The 26,910-nt window shown below is 38.7% G+C and overlaps 1 protein-coding gene and 2 pseudogenes across 3 annotated transcripts in view; all 3 read right to left on the minus strand.

Moving 5' to 3' along the window:
• Positions 1 to 1,847, minus strand: part of LOC140529958 (guanylate-binding protein 1-like) — a 48,551-nt gene extending 46,704 nt beyond the window's left edge. For all 3 annotated transcript variants that reach the window (XM_072649021.1, XM_072649022.1, XM_072649019.1), the window contains exon 1: positions 1,649 to 1,847. The gene's annotated coding sequence lies outside the window, so the exon portion shown is untranslated. The remainder of the gene's footprint in view (positions 1 to 1,648) is intronic.
• An 11,314-nt stretch (positions 1,848 to 13,161) lies between these two features.
• The window catches only part of LOC140523225 (guanylate-binding protein 6-like), a 33,108-nt pseudogene continuing 19,359 nt past the window's right edge, over positions 13,162 to 26,910 (minus strand).
• On the minus strand, positions 23,077 to 24,324 carry LOC140529960 (heterogeneous nuclear ribonucleoproteins A2/B1 pseudogene; annotated as a pseudogene).

Here is a 26,910-nt window from a genome sequence, read left to right on the forward strand (position 1 = left end):
AGGGCTCATCTTTCCTACTGCTATGGGCTTCTGGGTAACTTTACAATGCTGAGGCTGAAGTCATCTACTTTAGTTTTTCATTGGATATCTTCATCATGATTTCCTCTGAACCAAGGGATTTAGCTGGAGTAGGTAAGTGAGAGATGAACGGCTGGCGTCCTATTCAGGTGAATTACTGACCTATTTGAGGAGTTAGGGTTGAAAAAGAAAGGAAGAAAGGGTGGGGGTTTTGTTAGGAGCAACATGTTTTTCAGAGCAGAGGTTGTCTTTCCAATTTGAAATACAATTTAAAATTTTCTCTAATATACCGTCTGTATCTCTTTCTACATAGTTTGTACATTGTCTCTCCCATTAGACTGAGAGAATTGGGATTTTTTTTGTGGGGGGGAATGCTTTATTTGTTTCTTAGTGCTTAGTACATGGCACCTAGTAGGCCCTTAATAAAAGTTTGTTCAACTGAATTCTCCTATCAGGTTATGCATCAAGATTTTACCAATTCATCAATTAAACAGAAAAATGAATGTCCTTTAATTCTTTTTAAAAAGCCAAATTAATACAACTTCCAATTATGATGCCTGAGACATGTAGACAGCCCTTGCCTAATCTTTAGGCACTCCCCATACTTAGGAGTTCCAGAAGTAACACAGTTTAGGTGCTAAGATCCAGATCTTGCCCTCAGCCAGTCCCACTAGGAGTTAGCAAACATCTCGAACTGTTTTCCCCATCATCATCTCCCAGGGCAGAAATATCTGGTCAGAGGAGAAGTCTGGATCCAACACAGTTTGCTCTTCTGGCTTCTGATTACTCAAACCCTGGTCTTGTGATAGAATGAGATGCCCTCCCACAGAAGCCCTTCCTCCTTCTGTGCTCTGTTTCTTTCCTTTTCTGTGAGGACAAGTTCATCAGATAGAAAGATACCACATTTATTTGGAGCTGTGGTCGAGGCTTGCCCTCTTGCCCTTTCATTCACAGCAATTTCTACTTTGATAAAATATTTCCTATTTCAGTGCTGTGCTTAGCCCTGGTCCATTAGCATTTTGAGTACTTGAAAGCTTGGACTTGAGTTTTTTCAGAATTTTCCAGTTTTTAGACCGTGTAGAGAGTAAATAAGCCAAGATGGGGAACTTGCCATTAAAAGAGCCCACAGTCCCACAGTATCTAATCCTAATAAATGGGAAAACTGGCTGTATGGAATGAGATTCTGGAGGCAGGATTTGGCAGTTTCAGTGGGCTCTAGATTCCTGTTCAGGTTTTTTCCTCTGTCTTTTCTTCTCCTCCCTCAAATCTTAAGATTTTCAACATTTGCACAGTTTTAGGAATTTGCATCACAGACAATATTAAAATAGTTCAGCTTCTCAGAAACATTCTATGCCAGACATTTACCTCTCCTCCTGACCTCAGTGACTAGAATAGTGCTTCTCATGGAGTGGACACAGCAAATGCTCTGAAGTAACTCCTGACCAGACCAAGATGTAGACTTTGCTGATCTCTGAGATGGCTGAGGACAAAACATGTCCTATCTTAAGCGAAATGCCTGGCCTACCCACATCATTCCTAAAACTCCAAGCAGAGATTATAAAACAGAGCACAGCTGCTTTACAGTTTCTGAGAGGTCTATTTAGAAAAGAAAATACAGAAAAATTCTTACCACTTCTCCACTTCCCAGTCTCTGTGTCTTCTGTATTTCATAATTTGGTGACTCCCTTGGTTTTGCTTGTTCGTTTGTTTTTCTTTTAATCTTTTTACTTTGACTCCCTCTCAGTCAGTTTGTTAACCTAAAGCTCTCTGATCACTGAACTGTGACAGTTTTCAGTTTTCAAAGAATTCTGAGAAGTAAAAAAAAATATGGAAATGAAGTAGAGGAAAGTGAAACTGAAACTAGTAGCTAGCACTTTGAGTGGCTGAATGAGGAGACAAAAAGAGGAAGTACGTAATAAGGACCTTGAGGAGCATTAGATGGGGATCTTTGAGGGGATGTTGACTTGCCCTGATTCCCACTGGTGGAGGAGAGGTTGGAGATTATCTAAAATAGAGGATCATCTAAAATGTATTTACTTTTTCCCTTGGAAGGTTGATTACAATTATTTGGATTTGTGTGTTGTTTATTCTCAAAATCAACTGAAAAACAGAGATGAGATGAATGAATTTGTCTGATTGCTGTCTCAGGATCCTATTAATTCTTTTCATTCTCCCATTGGGGAGTGGATAGCATCTTACTGACAGATGCAAACTAGGGTATGATCTGAGTTGTCTTCCTTCAGTTCTACACTACTGAGATATTTTGGTTTCAAAGTAATCATTGGATGATAGATTCAGAGTGGGCAGACACCTTAGGGATCATAGGACGGTAGATATAGAGCTGTCAGGGACGTTAGGGATGTTCTAGTCCAACACCTTCTTTTTGCAAATGGGGATTCCTTGGCTAAACTATACCAATTTTCCTAACAAATGCAGATACAAAAATTTTTAATAAAATATTAGCAAAGAGAGTAAAGCAACTTATCTCAAGGTAATATACTATGACCAGGTCAAATTTATACCAGGAATGAAGAGTTTGTTTAATATTAGGAAAATTATCAGCATAATTGACCATATCAACAACAAAAGTAACAGAAATATGATTATCTTAATAGATGCAGAAAAAGCATTTGACAAAATACAACACCCATTCCTATACAAAACACTAGAGATCATAAGAACAAATGGAGTCTTTTGTAAAATGATAGGTAGGATCCATCTAAAACAATCAGTAGATTAGAAGAGGACAAAAAGGCACAGGGAATTTTTTCTTAAAGGACATTCCTAGGCAATGAAAAAAACTGCCTAGAAGTTAGGCCTTCTCTGCAGTGACTCATTGCTTCCCCACTGCTAGAGACAAGGAGCAAGACCTCAGGGCCAATGCTGAAATCTTAACAGTAGAACCCAAGACCAATTGTGTTGGAACCATGGTCCTAAAGGGGAGGAGCTAGGTGGTAGAGTACTGGACTTGGAGTCAGGAAGACCTGAGTTTTAATTCTGCCTCTGACACTCACTGCCTGTGATTGGAGTCATGTTCCTTCACAGATAACAGCAACTAATACACCAGATTCTTCTGAGGATAAAAAATGAGGTAATGTTTGCCTTGCAAATTTTAAAGTGATATGTAAATTGCTAGCCATCATCTTCAGCACTATTCTCAATTCATAATTGAGGGGCCCTGATGTCCACATGTTTGAAAAAGCATAAAATACTATATAGAGAGTGACACAGGATGGGCTCAAGTCAACTTCAAAGTGGTTTGGCCTTTGCTCTACACTGAAACAAACATGAATCAATATCTCCTGTCTCTGTTATTATCCTGGGCTGGTTCTGGACAAATTCCAGGAATTTAAGCAGAGGCTCCATGGCCTTTGGGTAGGGGCTTATTGATAATGATCTTAAGGAAACCAGATTAGCCACTGGATATACTCTGCTCCAGGTCCCAGAAGTTGTGGGCTCAGGGTACAATAAAATTAGTCTTGGATATTTGGCATCATCCTAACAGCCACAAACCTGGCAGACTCTGGAATTAATATGCACTGTCCTTGGTTCTCAAGATGAAGTCTCATGACTCCATGCACAGCTGGTATGGTTTTAGGGTCTTTGTTGAGGACAAAGACACTTTGATCTGAATTCAGGGTGTTCAGTCAGAAGCAGGTGGAGAGGAGACAGATCCAATCCAGTTCCCTTTGTGATTTCCCTCCATGTGCTATGATATTAGAAGTACTAATCACAGGACCTCAAAGGTTCATGGCATTTTGTGATTTTCAAAACTTTCTCTTAAACAGATGTTCTGGAAGTTTTGTCCTACCACAAGAATATACAAAAGGACAGGAATGTGGTTGAGTGCAGAACACAACAGCCTTGTTCACTGTGCCTACATTTGCTCCTTACAGTATGTCATCACTTATAAACCAACCAATTTTTTGGGAAACTCCAAAGAAAAGTTTGGGAGAGAAGAGGTATTAAACTGACTACCAAACTGAAGGTATACAGAGCTGTTGTGCTGATCTGACTGTTTTATGCCTGTGAAACATGGACATAAATCTTTGGAAAAATATCAGTTGCTCATGGGTAGGCCAAGCTAAGAAAACAGATGATCCTACCTAATTAATTTACTTATCCAGTACCATACCAATCAAACTACTAAAAATTATTTTACAGAGCTAGAAGAAACAATAATGAAAGTCATGTGGAAGAATAAAAAGTCCAGATATCAAAGGAATTATCAAAAAGAAATACAAGGGAAGGTGGCCTAGCTACACCATATCTGAAATTGTATTCTAAAGTAGCAATCATCAAAACTTCTTAGTACTGACTAAGAAATAGAGTTGTAGATCAGTGTGAAAGGTTAGGCATGCAAGACAAAATAGTCATTGATTATAGTAATCTACTATTTGATAAATCTAAAGAATATAGCTTCTGTGATAAAAACTCACTATTTTAAAAAAACTGCCTGGAAAACTGGAAAATAGTATGGCAGAAACTAGACATTGATCAACATCTTACACTCTACACCAAAATAAAGTCAAAATGGGTACATAATTTAGATATAAAGACTGATACTATAGGCAAACTAAGAGAGCAAGGGATAGTTTACCTGTCAGATCCATGGAGAAAGGAAGAATTTGTGAGCAAATAAGAGATAGAGAATATTATGAAATACAAAATAGATGATTTTGATTTCATTAAATTGCAAAGGTTTTGTGCAAACAAAGCAAATGCAACCAAGATTGGAAGGGAAGCAGAAGGCTAGGAAACAATTTTTTACAGCCAATGTCTCTGATAAAGGCCTCATTTCTAAAATATATAGAGAACTGAATTGAATTTATAAGAATACAAGTCTTTCCTCATTTGACAAATGGTCCGAGTATATGAACATTCAGTTTTCTGAGGAGGAAATTAAAACTATCTATAGTCACATGAAAAAATTTTCCAAAACAATATTGATTAGAGACATGCAAATCAAAACAACTCTGAGGTACTACATCACACCAGCAGATTAGCTAACATGACAAAACAGGAAAATGATAAATGTTGAAGAAGATGTGGGAAAATTGGAACACTAATACATTGTTGGTGGAGTTGTGAACTGATACAACCATTCTAGAGAGCAATTTGGAACCAGGCCCATAGGGCTATAAAGCTGTGCATACCCTTTGACCCAGCAATACCACTGCTACATCTATATCCAAAGAGATCATAAAAATGGGGAAAAGACCCATATATACAAAAGTATTTATAGCAGCTCTTTTTCTGGTGGCCAAGAATCGCATATCGTGATATATGAATGTAATGGAACACTATTGTTCTGTAAGAAATGATGAGCAGTTGGACTTCAGAAAGACCTGGAAAGATTTGAATGAACTGATGCTGAGTAAAATGAGTGGAACCAGGAGAACATTATACACAGTAACAATCACGTTGTGCAATGATTATCTTTGATAGACTTAACTCTTCTCAGGAATGCAAGGTTCTAAGACAACTCCAAAAGACCCACAATGGAAAATGCTATCCACATCCACAGAAATAATTTTGAAGTCTTAATGCAAATGAAAGTATACCACTTGCCCTCATTTTCTTTTGTTGTTTTGTTTCTTTGCAGTGGTTCCACCCATTAATTCTAGTTCTTCTTCCCACCATGACTATTGTAAAAATACGTTTATTATGATTGTATACGTAGAGCCTAATATCAGATTGCACGCTGTGTAGGAGAGGGGCAAGGAGATGGAGGGGGAGAAAATTTAAACTCATAATCTTATGGAATTGAAGGTTGAAAACTCAAAATAGATAAATTAATTATAAAAAATACACAGTTCACAATACTACATAAAGAAATTTTATTTTGAAAATGAGAAAAATAAAACAGAGACCTTCAAATGCAAAACCATTAGGGCAAAAAATATAGTGAAGAAAATGAAGATGGTTTAGGTGAGAGGAGAGAAACCTACAGGGAACAAAACAGGTGTCTCCAATTACCTGTAGGAGTATTACATGTAAAGGGATTAGATTGTCTGCTTGGACTCAGAAGGTTAAACCAGAAGTGGTTCTCAGTCAGCAGGGTAAGACTCTCCAGTGATCCACAGAATTCACTGGGATATTGTGTGATATTTGAATTTTCAAGGGAAACAAGGGCCTAGAGACAGCTCACAGATTCAGCATTAGATCACACAACATTCCTTTCATTGACATTTTGGAATGTTAGAGATGAGTTTGTTCACTTATGCTTTTGGCCAGGATAGTAAGTTCTAGTTTGCATCATAATATCTTGGTGAAGCTGGGGTTTTAGCAGTTGGTGAGTTAGAAAGCAAGCACTGAGCAAAATTCACTGAAGAACAGGAAATGAGGGAGGGAGGCTATAGTGTCCAACTGAATTCCAAGTTTGAGAAGTTGTACTGTGCCCAGTAGGCACACACATCCTATTATTAATGGTGGGTATTTAAGAATGGAAACATGGACAACTATGTGTCTCAGTGGGTAGAGCATAGGGTCTAGAATCAGGAAGACTAGTTCAAATCCAGCCTCAGACATCCATTCTCTGTGAGACCCTGGGCAAGGCACTTAGCCGTTTTTCCTCAATTTTCTCATCCATCAAAGGAACTGGTGAACAGAATGGCAAACCAGTATCTTTGCTAAGGAAACCCCAAATGTGATCATGAAGAGTCAGATGTGACTGAAAATGACTGAATAACAACATAAGAAGAATGCAGTTTAAAAAATCATTCTATTCACATGTATAAATTTTTCAAATGGTTAAGTTGTTAGGACATAAATACCTGTTGCAGCATTAATAAACAGGACTGTTAAGTATTTCTTTTTTTCTCAGAGGTGTTTTAAAAAAAACACTGAGACACTAAAGGTTCTGTGAACTAAGAAAATTTGGGAACTTCTGAGTTAGAAGTTGCAAAAAGTCATATTCAGGCTCGTTATGAAGGATTTGTATATACTCACTTGTCACTTTTTAAGAGAGACTAGGAAACACAATATATCAGCTACTCTCTGAACAATGGTAGAGAGGATATTCTGGGAGACCTGTCTAATATGCATCCAAAAGAAACAGAATTTAGAGATGAAAGGGACCCAAGAGGTCATCAAGCCTAGCCTGTTATTTTACAGAGAAGGATATTGAGGCTGGAGAAAGTGAAGTGATTTGTTCATGTTCACATACGCAGTGAGTGGAGGCCTGGCATTTGAGCTCAAATTTTCTCACTACAAACTCAATACACTTTCCACTGATCACACATTACTATGTCTACTTCAAAGTATAATTGGGGGTTCTGAAATCAGGAATATTCCACTTGGACTTTTTTAAAATCTTAAGAAGCAAAGTCAAATTTATGTGTCTCTGAAGAAATGTCAAGGGACTACTTCTCTGTGGTTGTCTGAATGTATTTGGAGTCAAGAAGCCTCAGTTTAAGTCCCATCTTCTGTGTGACTTTGGTCAAATCTCTGAGCCTCAATGTTTCATAATATTAATAGCTAGTATTTATATAGCACTTGAAGTTTCCAAAGAACTTCACTCATTTGATCCTCACAAAAAGTCTGTGAAGTAGAAGCTTTTATTACCCCTATTTTATGTATGGGGAAACTGTGATACAGAGAGTTTCAGTGACTTGTAGCAGATGATCTGCATCCCCACATGGATCGGTGATGTGGTGAAGAAGAAAGACACAGGCAGGAGGAAGAAGATAGGCCAACTCCCTTTATTGATCTGAAGGTCAGGGTATTTATAGATAGAAACTGCAAGTCCACATGACATTCTGCTTGTCTCCTGTCCTAGTGATTTGGCCATTCTTATTGTCTTTAAAGACTGTTAGCCTAGAGGGTATCTATTTTACATATCCCTTGAATTCCATAGTTCTCTTGTTTGTCTCATGGAGCCATTCTGGATGATAATGAGCACAGTCTCAAAGAACACTTTCCCTGAAGGTCTGTCCTGAACTTGTCAACCACACTCCATCCTGACCCTCAACAATTCCCCCTTTCTTTTGTTGTAACCAGAGATAATGTACTTGGATTTGAAGACCTTACCCATGAGAGAGAAGGCACCTATAAATAGGTGGCTGATACAGAGAAACAAATGGATAGAGGTAACATAGGCATGAGCCAATGGAACAGGGATGCAAAGGGATTTGTATTAGCAAAATAATCCCAAATTACACTTGCAGCTTCATCGAGGTCAAGATTTCCCTCGGAAGCCTGATCTATATCATTAGTCCAATTATATATAGAGGTATTATAATAGACAGGAGTAACACAAATAGAAATGAACCTATAATCACATCTTATGAACAATCTTGTTTCAAAAACATCAACTTTGTTTCCTATCACCACAATAGTTTCCCTTAAAGCATCCATTAAATTGTATGTACGGATAAGCCAATTGATACAGAGGAAGCCAATGCTGCCACAAATCTTATAAAGCCTAAAATAATGCAACTTATACATCTTTTCTGTCTTATTTTCAACATTAACTGATTAAAAGTTTGATCAGATACAGACATATACCAGCCTTTACTTTTGATAGGCATTAAAGCAAACCTAGGACACATAATTACAGATATAATGCTAGCATTAGCTATATGGAAACCAATGTATTCAGTGATAGTACAATTAAAGCATGTTATTTCCCAATCATAAGAGCAAAAATTCTATCTTTATCAATTTGTTTCCCAAAAAACCTTTGACCCATATCCTACTATAATTACGTCCTCTATCTTCCCTTCCCCATGTCACCACCCTAACCCAAGGCAGATTATGTACAAAAAGTCCATCTATCTTCCTCTCAATCAGTTCCTTCTGCTTCAGTGGTCAGCTGGAAGGTGCCCAGAAGCAGAATGAGTGTCTTCATTGTCCTGTCAGTCCGACGATGGGTTCATTGTGGTCTTGGCCTCTTTTCTTTCCTCTTTTCCTCGATCCTTATCTTCTCCAATGTATGTCAGAGGTCAGATGTCTCTTTCTGGTATCCAGATTGTTTCTTCAGCATTTCCTGTGGAAATACAAGCATACCCTCGCCCCCACATTAATAATTCAGAGGGTCCATGCCACAAGCCTGTTTTCATGTCCCTCCATTTCACCTTCACTATTTTCCAATCAGTGAGGCGTGTTTTGTCTTTTTGAAACTATTTTTGAGCAGGTTTAAGCCCCTCTCTATCTGGTGTCAGGAAATTTATGGTATACAACACCATATCAACTCTTCTCCTTATCCTTTTGCCTTCTTCTCTCCCTTTCTTTTATTTTTGGAGGAGAGTTTTTATGTCACGGTTGCGACATTCTACAATGGCTTGGCCAGTAGGATTATATGGGATGCCATTTCTATGCTGTATTCTGTTTGACAGACAGAACTTAGTAAAGGCTTGACTAGCATAAGCTGGACCATTATCTGTTTTTATAATTTGTGAAATACCTAGAGTGGCAAAACACCTAAACAGATGATCAATAATAAATTTTGTTGATTCCCCGGTCAGTGGGGTGGCAATAGTATAACCTGAATGTGTCTATAGTCACATGAAGGTATTTATTCCTTCCAAATTCTGGGACATGTGTGACATCTATTTGCCATATTTTAAGAGGATCGCATCCTCGAGGATTGATTGATGGATATATTTGATGGAGCTGGCAAAAACAGAATGCAATGTGGACAAGACTTTACAATGCTTCTTGCTTGCACTCTAGTAATGTGAGATTGCTTGTGAAAGCTGACTGATGAAACTGGTTGTGGGAATGCTGTGCTTCTAAAATTGTCAGTGTGAGCAAGCTGTCTGCTTGTCTGTTTCCCTCTATTGTAGGCCCTGGCAGCAGTGCATGAGATGGGACATGCATTATAAAAATTCTTCCTGAATGTTCCCTAATTGTTTTCTGCAATGTTATGAATAATTGAGTAATCTCATCTTCTTGATTCCTTCTTGTGCTGTTTCAATGTGATTAACTGCATATATGGCATATTTGCTATCTGAAATAATATTGAGATCTCCTTTTTGTTCTTGGATTGCTGTTACTATTGCAAAGATTTCATTTTTCTGTGTGGAATCAAAAGGTGTATGAATGAGCCTCTGTGTATCTGGGGGTATATAATATGAAGCTTTATTGTTATTTGTTGAATCCGTGAATATTAAAATTGCTTTATCTAATGGTTCCCTTTTTACTTGAGATTGGACAGTCCATTGATATGGCTCCATAAGCCTCAATAAACTATTGCTTACTTTGTTGTCATTCTTCCTTTGATATATTGCTAATATCACCTGCCAGTTTATATCACAGGCAATAAGTTCCTCAACTTGTTCCCTAGTCAAAGGCACATGAACTACACTCTTAACTTATCCTGTGAGTTGTATTCCTCTTTTTATTGCTTTCTTTACCAATTGTGCTACTAATTGAGCATAAGGGGTGATGGATCTCTTTGTCTGTGCTGGTAGAAATTCCCATTCTATGACTGCCTTTTGCTGATGTATTACTTCTAGTGGCATAATTGGTGTGGCTAGAATGGTTATTTCATAGCCTATTTGAGGATCCCATCTGTTTGTATAATTCCTCTGGATTGCCTTTTCAATTTTTTCTAGTTACTCCTCAGCCTGAGGTGTCATTATTCGAGGAGAATTAAGGTTTGTGTCTCCTTTAAGATATCAAAAAATGAAATTAACTCATGTGTTGGTATCCCTAGTTTTGGTCACAACCAACTGATATCTCCTAACAGCTTTTGAAAATCATTTAAAGTTTTTAACACATCCCTTTGTGGTCTAATTTCTTGTGACCCAACTTGATATCCCAAATACAAAAAAGGAACTTTCTTTTGTACCTTTTCAGGTGCAACTTGTAGTCCCCTTGCTTTTAATTCATTCTCTGTCTGTCCTAATATTTTTTCTAATACATCCTGTTGTGGGTGAGCACAAAGGATGTCATCCCATATAATGTGTGATATAGGCTTTTGGATAATTCTTCCTGATTGGCTCTAATGTTTTTGCTACAAATGATTGACACATAGTGGGACTATTCTTCATTCCTTGAGGCAGTACCTTCCATTGATATCTTAAGTGGGGTACTTTTAAATTAACTGAAGGCATTGAAAAAGCAAAATATTTGCAATCTTTAGGGTGTAGAGGTATAGTATAAAAGCAATCTTTAAGATCACAAGGGCCATTCTCGAGGGACCATAATGGGTGAAGGGAGGCCTGATTGTAGGCTTCTCATGCTTTCCATCCTCATCTTCAGATCAGTTAGCATCCTCCATTTCCCTGATCTCTTTTTTATAACAAATATTGGAGAATTCCAGGGACTAGTTGTTAGCTCTATGTTTCCCTTTTTAAGTTGCTCTTCAATAATTTCCTTTAAAGCCATCAACTTTTCTTGAGTAAGGGGCCACTGCTCAACCCATACAGGTGGTCCAGCTGTCCAGGATAACTGAGCAGCCATTTGTAATGTTAATGGCTTTCCTACAGAGGCCCCTATTAAAATTTGTCTGTGTGACTGCGCCCATGTGTTCCAAAATATCCCTTCCCCACAGACTCCTAGGAAGAGAAGCTACAATGTAGGGCTTAATTCTTCCTCTCTTATCTTCATATTCCCATGTCAGCCACTTAACACTCATTTGTGGCTGTGATATGGAGCCTATGCCCCACATCATAGTGTCACTAGCCTGTGTAGGCTATTTCATAGGCCACTGTGATTCACTAATCACAGTCTTGTCTACTCCTGTAGCTATCCCTTCAATCTCTACTCCATCTATCTTTAACTTAATAGTGGGGCGTGCTGTTCTAATTTGCTGAGCCCAATATACTTATGTCTTTTTAGACATCTTTTCTTCATTTCCTAAATGTTGCATTTGCATATGCAAGGGTACCTGTATTAGCAAAGCTGTCCCTATTTGATCCCCTTTTCTAATATTATGAGTGTGAAGACATGTGAGGAAAACAGTGATAGCTGAAATCACCTGTCCTGGAAAGAAAACTTGTGGCAGAACATTTGTATAAGAAAAGGAAGCAGTGGGTGAGGCAAGAGTAATAGCAAGAGTATTTGTTGGTATAGGAGGAACAAAAGTTACAGGAATGACTGGGTGACTCATAGAAGCAGTGAGCAAAGTTGATATGTTGGAATAAAGAGGAATAGTGACTATATTGAATGATCCTGTCCCGGTTTGTAAAGCTGACTCCCAGGTCATGGTGGGAGGAGTGACATCGCCCCTATTCTTGTTGGGGCCTGGAGTAGACCTGACTGTAGGCATTCAGAAGCCCAATGAAAGCCATTATTACATTTAGGACATTGGGTTTTTGGTCTAGTGGCTTGTGATTTTTGTGTGGATTGTATTGGGGTTTTTGATCAACATTCTGCCTTAAAATGTCCCAATTTTCCACATTTATTAATATACCTTTCCTTGGCCATGTGGCAGACTATGTGTCGAAAGCCCTGCAAATTTTTCTGCCAATATATCAACATAATATGTTTGTGATCCTACTACACTTCCTAATCATCTCCTCTACAGTTGTGTCTTTGGTGATTCCTGCTAATGCTCTTTTACAGTCCTCATTACAATTTTCTGTAACTAGCCTTTGGATAAGTATGTTGGAGGCAGCTCCGTCTCCTATGGCTCGAGTTACTGCTATTGTGAGCTATGCCACAAAGGAAGGAAAACTCTCATCATTGCCCAGAATAATTTTTGTAAATGACTGCCCCCTCTCTTCCTTTCCAGGTAACAAATTCCAGGCTTTTCAGGCACATAGACTAACTTGCTGATAAGCAAACATCTCATAATTGGTCTGATTTTTTAAAGGAGTAAAATCCGCTGTGCCTGAAAGTTGCTCATAGACAGCATTGATTCCATTCTGTTCTTTCTGCCTAGCTTGATCTCTGCGTTGATAGTGAAACTCTGACTGCCATAATATAAAATCACGAGGCTCCAGGCACATCTTTGCCAAGGTTATCCAATCATAAGGTGACATAGCTGTTCTACTTATGGAAACCAATAAAGCACCAACATAGGGAGATAAAGGACCATATTCAGTGCCTCCTTTTTTAAATTCTTTTAACACCTTTATGTCCAGAGGTTGATACTCTCTTATGGGATCATTTGGTTTCCTAGGGTTAAGTTTTTCTATTTCTGGATATACTGCTGGACCTCCTAGGAACTCTGTCATATCTTCTTCTATTTCTTTAGCCTCTTGGAAAGCTTTTTTCTAAAAGCGATAGCTGACTTTTAGGAGGCTGCAGCGGTATAGGCAGAGGATGAGCCTTGGATAAAGGACCTGCTAGTCTTCTCCTTTCTGGAGGAGTATAGAATGGCAGTGGCTCTGTGGGAGCCAGGGGTTCCAGGGGTACTGAGGCTTCCTCTGGCCAGGAGTCCACCTCTTCTCCCCCTTCCTTCTTCTCCGCAATCACCTCTACCTGAGTGTTTCTGCTCTTAAAAAGTATCTGACCCATAGTTAACCTTACTTTTACTGTTTACCTGTCAGTTTTGATTTCTTATGAAAAGAATCTGCTTTTTGATTCTGTTAACACAGTAAGCTCTCCTTGTAAGCCTGTAATTGCTGAGATTTTACTGTGCCTGCATGAACCTCGGATAAAGTGAAATGCCCCCACAAGGGTTCTTCGAGGCTTCCCCTTACCTTAGTTGCTTTGTCACAACTCGGAATTCCTTTCCAAGGGGGCCACAATCACCAAAAGATGAGTCCCTTTCCTGGGTCAGGTCCTTGTTGAGGAGCCAGGTGTAGGGGATGGCCTGCATCCCCACATGGCTTGGTGATGTGGTGAAGAAGAAAAACACAGGCAGGAGGAAGAAGATAGGTCAACTCCCTTTACTGATCCAAGAGTCAGGGTATTTAGAGACAGAAACTGAAGTCCACATAACATTCTGCTTGTCTCCCGTCCTAGTGATTTGGCCAGTCTTATTGTCTTTAAAGACTGTTAGCCTAGAAGGCATTTATTTTACATATCCCTTTTATTCCATAGTATTCTTGTTTGTCTCACGGAGACAGCAACCTCCCAGGGGACGGGGGAGGAGCCATGGAGAGCCATTCTGGATGATAATGAGCACAGTCTCAAAGAACAGTTTCCCTGAAGGTCTATCCTGAACTTGTCAGCTGCACTCCATCCTGGCCCTCAACAGTGATTTAGGGTCCTACAGCTTGTACATGTCTGATGCCAGATTTGAACTCAATCTCAAGTCCTGCCCAACCCACTGAACCACCAAGAAATCACATATAAAATGAGGCAGTTCGATTCTATGACTGTCCAGAGTCCTTCTAGCTTTGATTCTTCTGAGCCACCAAAGGGAAGCGAATGACACTGCAGACCATTTGTTTTCATTATATTTCAAAAGAAGCCCTTCATTTAGTGCAATGAAGCCTCATTTCCTTAACACTGAGGGGATGGATGCTCTTTGTGTGAATTTTCTCCCATATCCTTTATATTATATGGTGAATATCAGCTTTACTTTTTAATACTTGAATAAATTAGATGCAGGAAATATATGCATACATACTCAGACCCACATACAGGGAGATCTCAGTGTCATTTTCTCTTTAGGTGGGACAACTTTCATTTGAGAAACTTTGTTCAGAATTTTTTCAAAAATTGCTGAATGCCTCTGCCCCCAAGCCAATGAATTTTTTTTGCAAAAAGGTAACATGACCATTAATACAGTGCCAAAGATATCTAAACCTTTTTTAGTCTTAGAATTTGTAATCTCTTTTTGTAGGTAGTTTATTTCTTTATTCATCTCTTCAGATTTCTTATCAAACCCTTCCTCCAACAGCTTCCTTTATCCCTAAGAAAAGACAGAAGCACATCAGCATTGCACATTGGTTAGTCTCCATTCCACCAAGAACCAGGCACCTCTATGTGTTTCTTCTGCATAAGTGTGAATCCTAAATAGAATAGAAGAGGGAGAAAAGGCACAGGGAATTGTTCCTCAAGGGTCATTACTGGGCAATGACAAAAACCATCTAGACATTAGGTCTTCTCTGCAATGTCTCTTTACTTCCCCACTACTAGAGACAAAAAGCAAGACCTCAGGGCCAATGGTGAACTCTGTAACAGCTGAACACAAGGCCATTTGGGTTAGAATCATGGTCCTGAAGGGGTTGAGGTGGATGGTTCAATGCTGGACTTGGAGTCAGGAAGACCTGAGTTTGAATCCTGCCTCTGACACTCACTGGCTGTGGTTGGGTCATGTTCCTTAATCAATAATAGCACCTAATTCCCCAGATTGTTGTAAGGATAAAAATGAGATAATGTTTGCTTTCTAATCCTTAAAGTGATAAGTAAAATGCTAGCAATCATTTTCAGCAATATTCTCAACTCATAATTGAGTGGCCCAGATGTTCACACGTTTAAAAAGGGCATAAAATACTATTTAGAGTGACTCAGGATGGGCTCTAACCAACTTCAAAGTGGCTTGAATCTTTGATCAACACAGAAACAAATATGAATCAATGTCTGCTGTCTTTGTTACCAGCCTGGGCTGGTCCTGACCAAATTCCATGAGTATAGGCCGGGTCTCCCATGGTTCTTGGGTATGAGCTTATTAATAGTGGTACTAAGAGAACCAGGTCATCCCCTGGATATGCTGTTTCCCCAGGAACCAGGAGTTTGGGTTCAGGTAGGAGGGTACAATTGGCATCATGCTAGCAGCCCCCAAGCCCCAGGGGACTCTGGAATTTCCTTGCAATGTCCATGGTTCTTAGGATTAGAGATGACTCCACAGACAGTTTGGACATTTTTAGGGTTTTGGTTGAGGACAAAGAGCCTTTGATCTGAATTCAAGGGGTTCTGTCAGAAGCAGATGGAGGGGAGACTGATTCATTCCAGTTCCCTCTGAGATTTCCTTCTGTGTGCTATGGTATTGTAAGTACTAATCACAAGACCTCAAAGGTTCTTGGCATTTTGTGATTTTCAAGACTTTTTTCTAAAACAGATATCATGGACTCTTTGTGCTACCATAGTTACATACAAAAGGCCAGGAATGTGGTTGGATGCAGAACACAAAGGCTTGTATGACCCAGGACAAGTCATTTAACTCCTTGGAACCACCAGGAATTCTCTAGGACAATCCCTACTGGGTGGTGCTGATTGTAGAGGAAATCTCACTGCATTACTTCCATCAATGAGGTCACAGGAAGAGTTCCCTCTCTTTTACATTTGCAGGAAAGAGTCAAGGTTTTGGGAGTTGACATATTTGGGGGCCTTGAAATTAGCCCTCTGCAATTTTCAGAAAAGGGTAATTTTTATCAGGTGCTATCTGTAACAAATTTAACAATAGAAGTTAATCAAGGACTTACTGACTTGAGGACAAAAGAATTCTGGCAAAGATGATGCAGGAGATTGCTGGGCATGGAATAGAATTGAAAATAGTCTGAATGCACAAGTTAGTTGGGATGACCTGGATCTTTGTTCAAAACAGCTTGGTTCATGGAACATCCTTCTGGTTGAGGTGCAGAAAAATTAATGGATCTCTTATGAGAGAGAAATCCCTGAGGGATGATATCTAGACTGATGGTATGTTAAGTTGTCTGCCTTGTATAAAAGGGATGTAGCAGAAAAGTCTCTGGTCTTTAGGTCTCTGCTTTGAACTAAGTGTGCCTTCTGGTTCACTAGAGAAACGCTAGATGATAGGGGCTTGTGAAATCTGAATCTCATAGGGTGAGAATCTGGAGAATTGCTTGAACTTGGAATAGACTTGCTTGAGAAGTTCATTGTGAGAGCTGGGGGGATGATTAATGAGTGACACAAAAATCATTTGATCCACACAACAAATCTGTGCACTCAGTGAGGCAGATGTGATTGACCCTATATTACAGGAGAGAACACAGAGGAGGAGGAGAAGGAAAGAGCTTAAACCCAGATCTTCTGATGAAATATCCAGTGTCCTTTGCTCTCCACCAGGCTAACTCACATGAAGGCAACTTTCTCTTCCCTTAATATTTGCCCATCCCTTTCCTGTCATGGTGGTGATGTTGCTTCATAAGCATAGCCACTGATGCCAAACTTTGTGTACCTTTGGCTTATGATCCAGAAACACTTCCAGTTCTATCAGGATCTGGATCCTATGTTCCTCCATCTTCTTTTCCAATTATCTGATGTTTTCTTCATGACTTCTCTGCTGGGCTTCCATCTTCTGCATCTTTTCCTTTAATTGCTGTACCAGCAATTTCTTCCCTTCTCAGCCGCTTCTCTTTCCATCCATTCAACTGTTTGATGGAAGAAAAAATTAAATGAGAGAAGATTAACTTAGGCAAGGTTAGTTTTCATCTCTTGTCCATTAGTCAGCAAGCATTTATTAAGTGTTTACTAGGGACCAGACAGTATGCTAAGTACTTGAGAGATCAAAAAAAAAAAAAAATAAGGTTAAAAGCAATTCCTGACCCCAAGGAGGTGATATTCTAAGGCAAGAAATAACATTCAGCTAATTATTCAGATTCAAGATCTAGAAAGAGTTAATGGGAGACAATATGAAACAGGAAGGCAGCATTAAAATCAGGAGGGACAGGAAAGGTCTTTTGAAGAAGGTGGATTTTATTTTATTTTTTATATTAATTTTGTTAATTTTCAGTGTTCTATAATTACTACTGTATAACTTAGATTTTTCCCTCCCTCCCCACTAAGTCCTCCCTCCCTCCCCTAGATGGCATACAGTTTTATACAGGTTCCATACATACATTAAATACATTTTCACTATAGTCATGACATGCAGAAGAATTATATTGAATGGGAGAAATCTTATAACAAACCAAAATGTAATACACACAAAAAAGTGATCTGCTATATTCTGCAATTGACTTCCATAGTTCTTTCTCTGCATGTTGAAGACATTTTGCCATAAAAGATCATTGGGAATTTTTTTTAAGTCCTTGCACTGCTACAAAGATCCAAGTCTACCAGAAAAATCTCTTGCAAACTGTGGTCGTTGCTGCGCACAAGGTTCTCCTGGCTCTGCTCCTTTCCCTCAGCATCACATCATATAAGTCTTTCTAGGCCTCTCTGAAGTCTTCCTGTTCATCATTTCTTATAGCATAATAGTATTCCATTGTATTCATATACCATAATTTATTAAGCCATTCCCATTATATGGCCATCCCCTTGATCTCCAGTTTTTGGCCTCCAAGAAGAGTGTTGCTATAAATATTTTTGTACATGGGGGACCCTTTCTTATTTTTATGATTTCTTGGGAATACAGTCCTAGAAGCGATATTGCTGAGTCAAAGGGTATGCATGTTTTTGTAGCCATTTGGGCATAGTTCCAAAGTGTTCTCCAGAATGGTTGGATCAACTCACAGCTCCACCAACAATGAATTAGTGTTCCAACTCTCCCACATCACCTCCAACATTTATCATCTTCCTTTTTTGTCATGTTAGCCAATCTGATAGGTGTGATGTGGTATATCAGAGTTGTTTTAATTTGCATCTCTCTAATCAAAAGTGATTTAGAGCATTTTTTCATATGACTATAGATATCTTTAATTTCTTCCTCTGAGAATTCCCTGTTCATATCCTTTGGCCATTTATCAATTGGGGAATGACTTGCATATTTGTACATTTGACTCAGTTCCCTATATATTCTAGAAATGAGACCTTTATCACAAATATTAGATGTAAAAAATTCTTTTCCAATTTTCTACATCCCTCTGAATCTTGGTTGCAATGGGTTTGGCTGTGCAAAAACTTTTCAGTTTAATGTAATCAGAATTATTCATCTTACACTTCATAATGCTTTCTGTCTCTTCTTTAGTCAAAAATTCTTCCCTTCTCCATAAATCTGATAAATACACTATTCCTTGCTCCACCAATTTGTCCATAGTACCCATCTTTATACTTAGATTGTGTACCCATTTGGACTTTATTCTTGTGTACAGTGTCAGGCATTGTTCTATTCCTAGTTTCCACCACACTGTTATCCAGTTTTCCCAGCAATTTTTGTCCAACAGTGAGTTCTTATCCCAGAATCTGGGGTCCTTGGGTTTATCAAACAGTAGATTGCTGTACTCATTGCCTACTGTGTCTTGAGTACCTAGCATATTCCACTTGTCTACCCTCCTGTTTCTTACCCAGTACCAAGTGGTTTTGATAATTGCTGCTTTATAATACAATTTGAGATCTGGTAGCACTAGGCCACCTTCCCTAGCATTTCTTTTCATTAGTTCCCATGATATTCTGGACCTTTTGTTCTTCCAGATGAAATTTAATGTTATTTTTTCCAACTCTAGAAAATAATTATCTGATAGTTTAATTGGTATGGCACTAAATAAGCTAATTAATTTAGGTAGAATTGTCATTTTTATGATGTTGGCTTGGCCTACCCACAAGCAACTGATGTTTTTCCACTTACTTAGGTCTGACTTGATTTGTTTGAAAAGTGTCTTGTAATTGTGTTCATATAGTCCCTGGGTTTGTTTTGGCAAGTAAACTGCCAAATATGTTATAGTGCCCACCTTAGTTTTAAATGGGATTTCTCTTTCTATCTCTTGCTGTTGGACTTTGTTACCAATATATACGAATGCAGAAGATTTCTGTGGGTATATTTTGTAACCTGCAACTTTGCTAAAGTTGTTTATTATTTCAAGTAGTTTTTTGCTTGAATCGTTGGGATTCTATAAGTATATCATCATATCATCTTCAAAGAGTGATAACCTAGTTTCTTCTTTGCCTAATCTAATTCCTTTAATTTCTTTATCTTGTCTAATTGCTACAGCTAATACTTCTAGTACCACATTGAATAATAGTGGTGATAACGCACATCCTTGTTTCATCCCTGATCTTATTGGAAATGCATCTAGCTTATCTCCATTGCATATAATGCTTGCTGAAGGTTTTATGTAGATACTGCTTATTATTTTATGGAAAGTTCCCTTTATTCCTATATTCTCCAGCATTTTTAATAGGAATGAATGTTGTATTTTGTCAAAAGCTTTTTCTGCATCTATTGAGATAATCATGTGGTTACTGTTAGTTTTGTTGTTGATATGATTGATAATGCTAATAGTTTTCCTAGTATTGAACCAGCCCTGCATTCCTGGTATGAATATTACCTGATCATAATGTATTAATCTCATGATAAGATGCTGTATTCGTTTTGCTAAACTCTTATTTAAATTTTTTGCATCTATATTCATTAGAGAAATTGGTCTATAATTTTCTTTCTCTGTTTTGTCTCTTCCTGATTTAGGTATCAAAACCATATTTATATCATAAAAAGAATTTGGGAGGATTCATTTCCTAATTTTCAAAATTAGTCCATATAGTATTGGAATTAACTGTTCTTTAAATGTTTGATAGAATTCCTTTGTAAATCCATCCACCCCTGGAGATTTTTTCCTAGGGAGTTCATTGAGGGCTTGTTCAATTTCTTTTTCTGAGATGAGGTTGTTTAAGTATTCCACTCCCTCTTCTGTTAATCTGGGCAATTTTTATTTTTTGAAATAATCATCCATCTCATTTAGATTGTTGAATTTATGTGCATAAAGTTGGGCAAAGTGATTTCTATTTATTGTTTTAATTTCCTCTTCATTGAAGGTGAGTTCACCCCTTTCATTTTTGATATTAGCAATTTGGTTTTCTTGTTTCTTTCTTTTAATCAAATTGACCAAAGAGTTATCAATTTTATTAATTGTTTCATAAAACCAACTATTAGTTTTATTTATTCTTTAATAGTTTTCTTAATTTCAATTTTATTGATCTCTCCTTTGCTTTTCAGTATTTCTAATTTGTCATTTACTTGGGGATTTTCAATTTGTTCTTTTTCTAGCTTTTTCAGCTGCATGCCCAAGTCATTGATCTCCTCTTTTTCTATTTTATTCATGTAGGCATTCAAAGATATATAACTTGCCCTAAGAACTGCTTTTGCAGTATCCTATAAGATTTGGTAGGTTGTCTCATTATTGTCATTCTTTTGAATGAAGTTGTTGCTTCTATGATTTGTTGTTTAACCCATTCCTTCTTTAGGATCAGATTATTTAGTTTTCAATTAATTTTTGGTTTATCTTCCCATGGCCTTTTATTACATATAATTTTTATTGCATTGTGATCTGAGAAGGATGCATTGACCATCTCTGCCTTTCTGCACTGCATTGTGAGTTTTTATGCCCTAGAACATGGTCAATTTTTGTAAATATGCCATGTATCGCTGAGAAAAAGGTATATTCCTTTCTATCCCCATTCAGTTTTATCCAGAGATCTATCATACCTATCTTATCCAGAGTTTTGTTCACCTCCTTAACTTCTTTCTTGTTTATTTTGAAGTTAGATTTATCAAGTTCAGGGAGGAGGAGGTTGAAGTCCCCCACTAGTATAGTTTTGCTGTCAATTTCTTCCTGCAACTCCCCCAACCTGTCCTCTCAGAATTTGGATGCTATACCATTTGGAGAATATATGTTTCATTCATATTGCTTCATTGCCTATGGTGCCTTTTAGCAGGATATAGTTTCCTTGCTTATTTCTTTTGATTAAATCTATTTCTGTTTTTGCTTTGTCTGAGATTAGTATTGCTACCCCTTCTTTTCTTATATCAGCTGAAGCACAATGTATTCTGCTCCAACTTTTTACCTTTACCCTGTGTGTATCCCCCCATTTCAAATGTGTTTCTTGTAAACAATATATTGTTGGATTATGGCTTTTAAGCCATTCTGCTATCCATCTCTGTTTTATGAGAGAGTTCATTCCATTCACATTCACAGTTATAATTACAATCTGTGTCTTTCCCTCCACCCTCTTTCTTATTCTTTGTGCTGTTAGTTCTCCTGTCTCCCTTCCCTTCAGTAGAGTTTTCACTTTCAACCACCACCTCCCGCAGTCTTCCCTTCCTTCTTTCAACCCCCTTCCCTTTTACTCCTCTACCCCCTTGCTACTTCTTCCCCCCTTTTTAGCTCTCCCTCCACTTTCTTCCCCCTTCTCTTCCTCCTTCCTATAGAGCTAGTGAGATTTATATTCTTAATTAAATTTATTGTTCCTTCCTTGAACCAAATCAGATAAGAGTATCTCTCAAACAATGCTCCTCTCCCTCCCCTCTTTCTCTCTGCTATAATTTTGTACTTCTTCCTGTGATGTAATTTATCATTTTCTTCTTCCTCCTTTTTACATCTCCTGTTACAATCCCTTCACATGCTTGAATCACATCTTTATCATCACATCATTTACTTTATACCCATTCCCTCTATGTATATCCTTTTTATACTTCACAATAGATATACCATTCTCAAGATTAACAAGTATCATCTTCCCTTATAGGGATGTAAACAGTTTGCCCCAATTGAGTAAGAAGTTTTTCTTTTCCCCTGTTTCCCTTTTTATTCTTCTCTTGAGACCTGCATTTGAAGATTGAATTTTCTATTGAGTTCTAGCCTTTTTGTCAGGAAGGCCTGGAAATCCCTTATTTCTTGAATATCCATCTCCTTGCCTAAAATGTTATGCTGAACTTTGCTGAGTAATTGATCCTTGGTTGTACTCCCAGCTCCTTTTCCTTATGGAATATCATATTCTAATTCCTTCAGTCTTTTAACATAGAAGCTGCAAGACCCTGTGTGATCCTGACTGTAGCTCCTCGATATTTGGTTTCTTTCTGGTTGCCTGTAGTATTTTCTCCTTCACTTGATACTTCTGGAATTTGGCAACAATATTTATTGGTGTTTTGAGTTTGGGATTCCTTTCAGGATGTGAACATTGAATTCTTTCAATAACTATTTTGCCCTCTGGATTTAGCACTTCTGGGCAATTTTCCTTGATGATTTCTTGGAAGATACTGTTCAGATGCTTTTTTTTCATCATGGCTTTCTGATAGGCCAACAATTCTTTTTTTCTTTAGAATTATTTTATTAAATCATAAATGTACAACAGCTTCTTAACTCTATACATGCACTTATATCTTTTAAAGGAAAGCATTATGTCTTATTACACCATCATCCTGCCTAATAGCTTTTCAAAACTTTGAGAAGAATCTTAAAAAAAGTTTCACATGTCCCCTGAATATTACAAATTTAACATTATCAAAGAAGGAATGCTTCTACACTCTTACAAATACCACTAGAAAGAAACAACAATTAAAAAGCTAAGAAGCTGTCTCAAAGGCATTTTTTTTGTGTGTTTTTAAAATCCTTCCTCCACAGGAAGGTAATGTTATTAAATAATCCAATCCATTCACAAAATGGCTCTCTGCATCTGCTCTGGTATCTTCTGCCATATCACTGCATGTTTATGCATGACTGAGATAAGAATTTCCTTAACATTGTTATTTCGATAACCTGAAGCTGTTCTGTTACCTCTGGGCTCTCATCCTCTCCTATTTATATTGTGAAGCCCATGGCCAACAGGCAGAAAAAGCTCAATAGCAGCTCCTCCCTCCATAACTCCCCCTTCCTCCACTGCCTCCGAGACCACAGTTCCCTCATGTTCCTGCTACCACCAAAGTTTCCACACTTCATTAGACCATAGTTGGAAGGTTGCTGATTATAGTTTCCAAAATCATTGTAGTTCCCACTTCCATAATTGCCTCCTCAATAGTTGTCATAACCACATCCATTGCCCCCATTCTGGTTGCCATAGCCAGGTCCTCTACCACCATATCCTCCTCTTCCTCCTCCATAACCAGGACTACCTCCAAAATTGCCACCTCCCGGTCCTCCTCTGTATCCATTGTAACCATCTCCAAATTCATGACCACTTCCATATCCATCAGATCCCCCTCTAAAATTTCTTCTTGGGCCTGTTACAAAATTTTCCTGGTCACCATGGGAATCCCTAAAACCAAAATTCCCTGCTCTTCTGCTCCTAGAACTCTGCACTTCCTGCATCTCTTGTCTAGATAAGGCTTTTCAGACTTCTGAGTTGTGGCCATTGATGGTATGGTATTTTTGCAATGCAATTTTATCCACAGGATCATGGTTATCAAATGTAACAAAACCAAAGCCCCCTTTTTTTACCAGACTGTCTATCTGTAATTATTTCAATAGTATAAATTTTCCCATATTCCTCAAAATTATCTCTAAGGTGATATTCCTCAGTGTCTTCTTTAATTCCACTAACAAATAGTTTTTTCACAGTAACATCAGCACCAGGTTTTCCAGATTCCTCTCTGGCTACTGCTCTTTTTGGCTCTACCACTCTTCCATCAACTGAATGAGGTCTTGCAGACATGGCTGCATCCACTTCAGCCATGGATGAAAATGTTACAAAACCAAATCCCCTTGATCTTTCGCTTGCAGGCCCCCTCATAACCACACAGTCTGTGAGTTTCCCGCATTATTCAAAATAGTTTCTCAGACTTTCTTCTGTTATTTCAAAGCTCAGGCCCCCAATAAACAGTTTATGGAACTGTTCCTTTTCTCTGTTCATGGCTGCATTGGTCACCTCAGGCCAGGGCCCCACAGCCGATCGAGATGAGAAGGATCTTTGCAGACAGGTACAAACTGGACTCATCCTGATGCTGGGAGGGTGTGGGGGGAGGCTGTCGTGCCCTGGCTAAGAAAAGCATACCACCACTAGCTGCTGGGTGCAGAGTCCAAAGCGGGGAGTGAAGGCAGCCAGAGAGCAGAGCAACGAGCGGGAGGAGCAGGCAGGAGGCCTCAACTCTGGCAACAGTGGCTGCTGCCACTGCTAGGCTAATAATTCTTAAATTTTCTCTCCTGGATCTATTTTCCAGGTTAGTTATTTTTCCTATTAGATATTTTATATTTTCTTCTATCTTTTCGTTCTTTAACTTTTATTTGACTGATTCTTGATGCCTCATAGAGTTATTAGCTTCCACTTGTCCAATTCTAATTTTCATCAAATTGTTTTCTTCAATTAATTTTTGCATCTCCTTTTCCATCTGTCTAATTATTCCTTTTAAGGAATTACTTTCTCCAGGAAGTTTTCGTACTTCCTTTTCCATTTGTCCAATTTTCCCAATTAGGTTTTGTGCTTCCTTTTCCATTTGTTCAATTTTCCTTTTTAAAGGGCTGTTCTCATCAGTGGATTCTTTTTTCATCCTTTTAAAATCATTAGTCATTTTTTCTTCTATTTCCTTCTTTAATTGTTCCAGGAGTGTTCTCTGGGCATGTGAGCAGTTCATAGTCCCTTCTGAAGTTTTAGATGGGTGTAAGTCTCAATACTGACCTCTTTGGTAATTGTGTTTTGGTCCTTGTACCCATAAAAAGATACTATGGTCTTTTCCCTCCTCCTTTGCTTCTTGCTCATGATGGTGAGGCTTTGTGTGTTGTGCCCTCTGGTTCTTTCAGTTAGAAGCTGGAGAATCTGTTGTTCAGCTGCTGATGTGGGAAAGCTAAGGGCAAGTGCCTTTGTTTTCCCTTTTGTTTTGTATTTCCTGGCATAGTCATGGGGTTAGCTTATTAAGTGTAGGGGAGGGGTGATCTGGTCAGGGGATATCTTCTCAGCTGAGCTAGAGCAAAAGCAAGCTCAGCTCATTCCTGGGTCCTAGTGAGAGTTTCACCCCCTCTGTGGCTCTTTTCCTAGCACTGAGGTACTCCTGGGTCCTAGCACAAGTTTCCACCCCCTCTGGGGCTCCTCTCCTTCTGGTTAACTTCCACCATGGTAAGAGGAATCCGCCTTGGAAGAGGAATCCCCCTCGGCTATTTTCCTACACTTGGGGGCTGCAAGACTGTTTGCCCCTTCAGCTGTTCCTACTGATCCAGGATTTTTCTGGGGAAATATTTTATGGTTCTTTTGAGGTCAAAAAGGGGAGGTCAAAAAGGGAGCATTTACTGATCACGCCACCATTTTGACTCCCAGGAAGATCAAGTAGGTGACTTGCAGACATTTAATATGTGGGCTGAAACTCCTGGGAGCAGCTGCAACTGATACCTGGGGCTCAGAAGCTGTCACTTGGTTCCACTGGTCTCCTGTCCTGGGCTGCCACTTCACTTTTCTGCCATGCTGCTGCTGCCTGAGGCCACCCTGGGGGTTTCCTGCTCGACCATGCTGCTGCAGGATGTGCTGCCCACACACCTTTCTACTCCCTTTTCCACCACTCAGATGACCCCAGACAGTTTCTCGACACTGTGCTGTGTGGACGACAGATACTTTTCAAGAAGGTGGATTTTAGCAGAGGTGGGAGAAAGGAGGCACAACATTGATGGAATAGGGGACAGAGAGTGGAAAGGCCTGGATATCAGCTATGGCTTGTTGTGTCTGAGGAACTGCAAGTAATCAGTGTTGGTGAAACAGCATGTGTGGAGGGTAATGAGGTATAAGAAGGAACAGAGGTAGGAAAGGGTCAATTTATATAGGGCTCTAAATGTTTGGTGGAGGAGTTTATATATGATCCTTGAAGTAGAAGGGAGGGATTGGAGATTGAGAGAATTAAAGGGATGAGGAGAACTAATGCTTGATTATGGAAATTGAGTCTCACTGACTGGATCACATGCCCCGATTCTGGAGCTGCTCAGTTCTATTTCTACCTAATTACAGGTCTAGTCTTAATTCTTTGTTATGAGAAAACTTTATTCAGTTGTGTGAATTATTCTATTATTTGAACCTAACCCTGAATGGCTGTGAAGCTGGACCACCTCCACCTGCTCTGAGAGACCCTTCACCAAAGACCTAGATTATGCTGACCAGGAATTCAGTGAGATCCTACTGAATATTGTAAGGAATTTTCTCACCATTGCGTTTCTCAACCCACCCATGTTTTTGTTTTTGTTTTTTTCTGAAAAATGCCCTGTATTGATCCCACACTTATTGTTTTCATGTTGCTTTGATTACTCACAGACACTTGGGGGTACAGTGGGGCACCTTGTTTTCTGAGATCTGGGAATTTCCTCTATTCATTCTCTCTCTCCCAGCTTGGAAATTCCCTGATCTTTCAACTAATTGGAAACCAGATTACCTAATATTGAATTGTTTCATTATAAATAATTAGTTTTATGTGATTTTTTTTAACATGCAAAATTTTATCTTTTTCTATTTGGGATTCAGTGCCAC

This window comes from Notamacropus eugenii, chromosome 2 (assembly GCF_028372415.1).
Source record: "Notamacropus eugenii isolate mMacEug1 chromosome 2, mMacEug1.pri_v2, whole genome shotgun sequence".
NCBI lineage: Eukaryota > Metazoa > Chordata > Mammalia > Diprotodontia > Macropodidae > Notamacropus > Notamacropus eugenii.